Consider the following 6,000-nt stretch of genomic DNA (forward strand, 5'->3'; position numbering starts at 1 on the left):
CACACACATACATCTTACTTCACAATATTTGTTTAGCTCTAGAACCAGATTAAACAAAAAAAACACACTAACTTAAAATATAAGTTGTCATCACCCATCAAATTTACAATGCAGTACAATAATGCTGCACTACGGCGCAGGGCTATCCCCTGCGTTCTTCTGCGATGAAGTTAGATCCTCCGCTCACTAAGTATTCCCGAGCCCCTCTGCAGATTATTTTCGCTATCCCACTGCGCTGCACTGTATGCGGCTAAGGGATGGCCGTACATCAAGAGCAGACAGACTCTGCTTACCGTTGGACAAGAGCAGTTCGTGTCTCCGTGCTTCCCAGGGTGAAGCTTTGACTCACCTGTCTCGGGAAGCTCTCTCGATCTCACGATTGCCACCACCGCTTCAAGCAGTCGGAGCTCCCCCCCCCCCTGGTTCCTGGAGCCCCCCTCGCGGTCCCTGGCAGGCCGGCCGGCCGGTGTGCCGGTCAAATACGCGCCGGCTCACGCAGCACGACGAGGAGCAGGAAGGTGGTGGAGGTGGTGGTGGGAGGCGGCTGCGGTGCAACTCAGAGCTGCAACCCTGCGCCACTTGCTCTCTCCCCAACTCCACCAGCGACGGCACTTTACCCTGAGCCTGCCCGCCTTGCCTGCTGCCTGGTGCGTGCACGCCGCTCGCCTGCCGCTGGGCTGGGATGGTCGCCGAGTATCGATTGATTTCACATGCAGCCCCACGCGCTGCGTTGCGTACCGTGCACGCTGGGCCGGCCCACTGCGGGACACACAGCAAATAAACATTAACCCCTTTTTGTGCGCGCCAATCCCATCTCCCAGGTTCTCCGCGTTGAAATCAGCTCATGACATTTTGATAATTTTTTTTGCTTTAGTAGGTGGCATTACCCCCCACCTCCCTCCTCCCCACCGCACTCACCCGCAGTGTTTTTCCATCTTTTCGGATTTGTCTTCATCCTTGTGTTTTTTTTTTATCACGCGCTGTAATTGAAACTGGTGGCTAAAAGCGTCGAAATGAAAGTCAATGCCATGCAGATTGAATTCATAATGGAAATAATGTGCCTTATCATTGTAAAATATATATGACGTTCAAACAAAAACGAATTAAAATGTATCAATAGTGATTGTGCGATGGAAAAATATATCCACCAGCAATACCATGTGAGGTATCCACCACCGACTCACAGCCGCTAATGGAGATGAACGTTGCCCCATTGCCGCTTTGAGCAGGAGGGCATTTGACTTTCGATTGACTTCAAATATAAAATAATGCAGTGATTGCTAAAGTGCTGGACACTGCGTTGAACTGTTCAAGTACAACCTTGATGCGTTATTCCTCTCCTCTGCTTACAACTGCATTTTCCCTTCATCCTGAACTTGATTTTTATTTAATGCAACGTGGTTCCCTTGTTCATCGACCCTTTCCCAATCTATAAATTACGGACCCCCAAATTTTATGCAACCCCATTCACAACCGAATGCCCTTTCTTAATCATGATCATGATATACAATCACATTTACACTATTCATGAATACAAATTCTAGTGTTCCATTTCCACGTGATATGCATACGCTCTCATTGCACCAACAACACACGTGATCCATCTATGCATCCGTGAGATCAAAGTGTACTCAGATACGGCTCATTAGTCACTGTGCCACGTGATTAATTACCAAACGTGGCCGAGTGGAAGCGATAACTTCAGACCCGATGAGTCAGACGCAGCTGATCGTTAAACCAATCCTAAACGGTGATGTGCATGATGAGTAACTCATCGAACAGAAAAGTGAGCACGGGACGGAAAGAAATAAGGACGAATGATTCGCGCAGATAGTGATTTTTATGCGGCTAAAGGTGTGACTGTCTGTCCTCCCATCATGCTTTGCATCCAGGCCTTGCATGTCACGTGACATCACCAAACTGCGTGTATAAGGCACCCAGCCTCGTCTTAAACCGTCAATAATCAACCACGAGCTGATCGTTGGATCTGTGTGGTTGGCGCTGATCACTTCGTTTACAAGTGGGCACGAGGGGTTATTTTGATTGAGGGAATGACCACCCGCGCGTTCGGTTTGAGATTTAAAGTGCTGCCCCTTTCAGCTGCAGATTGAAAGTGGTGCTTGCATTTGCTGCATGCAAGGGCTTGGAGGGTTGGAGTCGTGCTTTGTTGGGTGATGGAAGTGCGGTTTCTTACCCGTGTTTGTTGAGCACTTAAGCCATGTGTCAATACAATCAGTGTCTAAAGGGAGCTATTTCTTTGCTTGATATTCCATGCGAGCAACAACGTAATTACCGCTGTGATTAAGTCGCCTTCAAAATGAATACAGCTTTGCATTGAAGACAAATAATAATACCTACTTAGTACATCGAGTAAGCAACACAATAGATCAATCACAGTCCTGTGGGATTTGAATTGTATTAATGCCAACGCTGCAAGCAAAGTCGTTTCCAAATACGACTGCGATAAATTACAGCTTGCAATATGCATTATATTTTGAACACTATTTGAATTTCCCTGTTTGGTCCAGGGGTGTATTATCGACATATCTCTGATGCGCTTAATGTAATCCAATCCTCAAAAAATATATTTTCTGAGGTAGCCGGATGGCTTAAGGGTCAGACTACTGAATCAGCACTGCACAAATTTTGGGTTCAAATCTGGGCAGTCGCCCTAATTAAAACTGGATCCTCAGGTGTAACTCTTAAACCCACCGGTGTGCTGAACTAGTAACGAATTGGCACGTTTTGTTTACGTGACAAACCTTACTAATTGGCTGCGTCGAGTGGTGGCGAGTTTAATGACACATTTATATATTTACACGATATAGCCCAAAAACCTCTATTATGGATAGGGAGGGAGGGACGCTGCTCACGACATAAATGTCTTCATCTCAAGACGTGAAGCTGATAGCACAATTGGAATAATGCACAGGATGGGAGAAAGAGGTATCCAGATCTAGGAGGCACTCTCATGCTGCTGCAACGTTTAGGCAGAGCACGGCTCTCAGACTCTATTGAATTTAAATGAGAATCACACCTGACTTGCATATACGTATGTTGAACTTCTTTTGCACCGTACCGAGCCGAACGTGCTCATCAAAAGTTGACTTGTTGTCGTGCACAGCTCCCAGATCGGAGTCGTTCAAGTTGTCTTGATTATAATCACCGGTTTGGCATTGATTTCTGTGTGGCACTCATACCTGCATCAAAGGGCGCTCGCTCAAGGCTGAGGCAGCCCCCTCCTCCTCCGCAGTGAAGCCACTCGACCGTAACTCGTAACATCTGGTCATTACGGGGAGCTCTCTCGAGTGGAGAACACATCCTAGAGGAGCAGGGAGCCCCCCGTGACGGAGCTGCAAATGCTCGTTTAGCTCTTGCAGGAGCCACATTGCATGCAGAGGTCATAGGTCAAATGTAAGAGAATAGAAACATAAGATTGTATGGGGGATATGTCGGGGGGGGAGCGGCGGTTGAGTTGCTACATGATTAATGCATTAATGCACTCGGCCTTCTGTTCCAGGCCTCACTGGTGCACGTCCAAGATTTAATTTACATCGTGCCACTGGGAGAATTCGGTCAGTCTTCACCAAGCCGCCTACTTTGCATATAAATGAGGGTGGTAATTATAATATTAATCCATTAATTTACCAAGGAGTCTCGAGAGTCTTTCTTTTTTTTAAAGAGGGAGTTGGTGCTTGCGATCTTTGGCCAGTTCCATCATGAGTATTTTTTTTATTTTGTGTGTGCAATTACTGTATGTACAGTCCATGTGTTGGATCAAGGCCTCCCCCACTCTGTGCGGGCCATGATGGGTGATTTGACCCCTATCTCAGCATACTGGTCAGGTGGGGGAGCATAAATGCGGGAGCATAGAAGTACGGTGCAACAATGCATTTTGTTCTGCATGGCCCTCTGCTCTCGGCCATGCACAATCACAGTATATGACATATGTTATACATAGTGGCCGCACGACCAAGCACCATCAAGGCTCAACCCATCCTAGCTTCTGAGATCTCATCAGATCGGGCACATTCCACGTGAATTTTATTTTTTGTCCCAGGCGTGTATGGAAGGACCTGGAAGAAATTATTATTTTTTAGAACCCTCTCAGAAAAATGCACAAACAGTTGTTCAACCTTCTTGCTTTTGTTACTGCCACCAACCTTGTACCCAGAGGACTGTTTGGTGCCCATGACGATTTCATGTCCGTGCGATACACCAAACCCCAAGCACTGCCATACTGCTGGATTTACAGGCATAAAGCTGTCAGTGCCACACACTCCATACCATGGAAAATTCGCATGTCAAAACGGGTGTGGCTCTGTGTGTTTTCCCCTCCCCCTCCTCCTACCCCAGGAGGCCTCGCAGTCCCTACAGCAATCGACCCCCAAACTGAATCCCTGCGGGCCCGACCCGTGCCTCCACTGCGCGACTCATTTGTTTCACTTAGCAGAGGCGTGGTCGGCCAGGGAAGCTCACGCCATGTTCTCGGTTCTTTCGGTAAAGTCACGTAGAAGGGAAACAATAAAATAATAAAAATGTTTTATATTTTTACCGAAAGAACCAAGAATATGAATCCCTGCAGTCACGAAAGCTTAAAATCAAAATTTAAGCTCACGCCAGTTACAAGGTGGCAGTGTCCCCCTTGCCCCCCCCCCCGTTCCTGAGCTAGAGCCCCCCCCCCTGTTCCTGAGCTAGACCCCCCCCCGTTCCTGAGCTAGAGCCCCCCCCTGTTCCTGAGCTAGAGCCCCCCCCTGTTCCTGAGCTAGAGCCCCCCCCCTGTTCCTGAGCTAGACCCCCCCCCTGCTCCTGAGCTAGACCCCCCCCCGTTCCTGAGCTAGAGCCCCCCCTGTTCCTGAGCTAGAGCCCCCCCCCTGTTCCTGAGCTAGAGCCCCCCCTGTTCCTGAGCTAGAGCCCCCCCCCTGTTCCTGAGCTAGAGCCCCCCCTGTTCCTGAGCTAGAGCCCCCCCCTGTTCCTGAGCTAGAGCCCCCCCCTGTTCCTGAGCTAGAGCCCCCCCCTGTTCCTGAGCTAGAGCCCCCCCTGTTCCTGAGCTAGAGCCCCCCCCTGTTCCTGAGCTAGAGCCCTCCCTGTTCCTGAGCTAGAGCCCCCCCCTGTTCCTGAGCTAGAGCCCCCCCCTGTTCCTGAGCTAGAGCCCCCCCCTGTTCCTGAGCTAGAGCCCCCCCCCTGCTCCTGAGCTAGACCCCCCCTGTTCCTGAGCTAGAGCCCCCCCCTGTTCCTGAGCTAGAGCCCCCCCCCCTGTTCCTGAGCTAGAGCCCCCCCCTGTTCCTGAGCTAGAGCCCCCCCCTGTTCCTGAGCTAGAGCCCCCCCTGTTCCTGAGCTAGAGCCCCCCCCTGTTCCTGAGCTAGAGCCCCCCCCTGTTCCTGAGCTAGAGCCCCCCCCTGTTCCTGAGCTAGAGCCCCCCCCCTGTTCCTGAGCTAGAGCCCCCCCCTGTTCCTGAGCTAGAGCCCCCCCCCCTGTTCCTGAGCTAGAGCCCCCCCCTGTTCCTGAGCTAGAGCCCCCCCCCTGTTCCTGAGCTAGAGCCCCCCCCCTGTTCCTGAGCTAGAGCCCCCCCCTGTTCCTGAGCTAGAGCCCCCCCCCCTGTTCCTGAGCTAGACCCCCCCCCCCATAAATATATAATCACCAACTTATCTGGCTATACTGCATTGGCAGCCTGCTACGAAGAAGGGGCCATTTCCCTGAAACGTCGGCCTATTGTATACTTTGGTTCCCCTTTTAAAGCCACGGCGTTCATCGATTAACGTGCTGACTTTTATTTCACGCATTCTGGTTGGTGTTTGCCACCTCTGACTTAGCCCGCGCCGGAGGCAAGTGGAGGTGGGAGGGGGCTGTGGGATTTTTGCTGAAAAGGCGGGGCGAGGGGGGTGAGGGGGGTGGGGGCGAGGGGGGTGAGGGGGGTGGGGGCGAGGGGGGTGAGGGGGGTGGGGGCGAGGGGGGTGAGGGGGGTGGGGCGAGGGGGGTGGGGAGGGACCCCCGTCTCTG

General features: G+C 51.3%; 1 protein-coding gene across 4 annotated transcripts in view; it reads right to left on the reverse strand.

Annotated features, from left to right (window-relative positions):
- Positions 1-1,144, reverse strand: part of LOC116941878 (synaptic vesicle glycoprotein 2C-like) — a 68,401-nt gene extending 67,257 nt beyond the window's left edge. Inside the window, exons 1-2 of one of the 4 annotated variants that reach the window (XM_032953191.2) lie at positions 919-1,144; positions 294-759 (exon numbers count right to left, since the gene is read on the reverse strand). The gene's annotated coding sequence lies outside the window, so the exon portion shown is untranslated. Of the gene's footprint in view, positions 1-293; positions 804-918 lie in introns of those variants that run through there. The other 3 variants (XM_032953189.2, XM_032953188.2, XM_076066807.1) reach the window with 3 other exon arrangements.
- Between the last annotated feature and the right edge of the window lie 4,856 nt (positions 1,145-6,000).

The sequence above is a fragment of the Petromyzon marinus genome, chromosome 13 (assembly GCF_048934315.1).
Source record: "Petromyzon marinus isolate PM22_M1 ecotype Great Lakes invasive population chromosome 13, UKy_Petmar_22M1.pri1.0, whole genome shotgun sequence".
NCBI classification, from domain to species: Eukaryota; Metazoa; Chordata; class Hyperoartia; order Petromyzontiformes; family Petromyzontidae; genus Petromyzon; species Petromyzon marinus.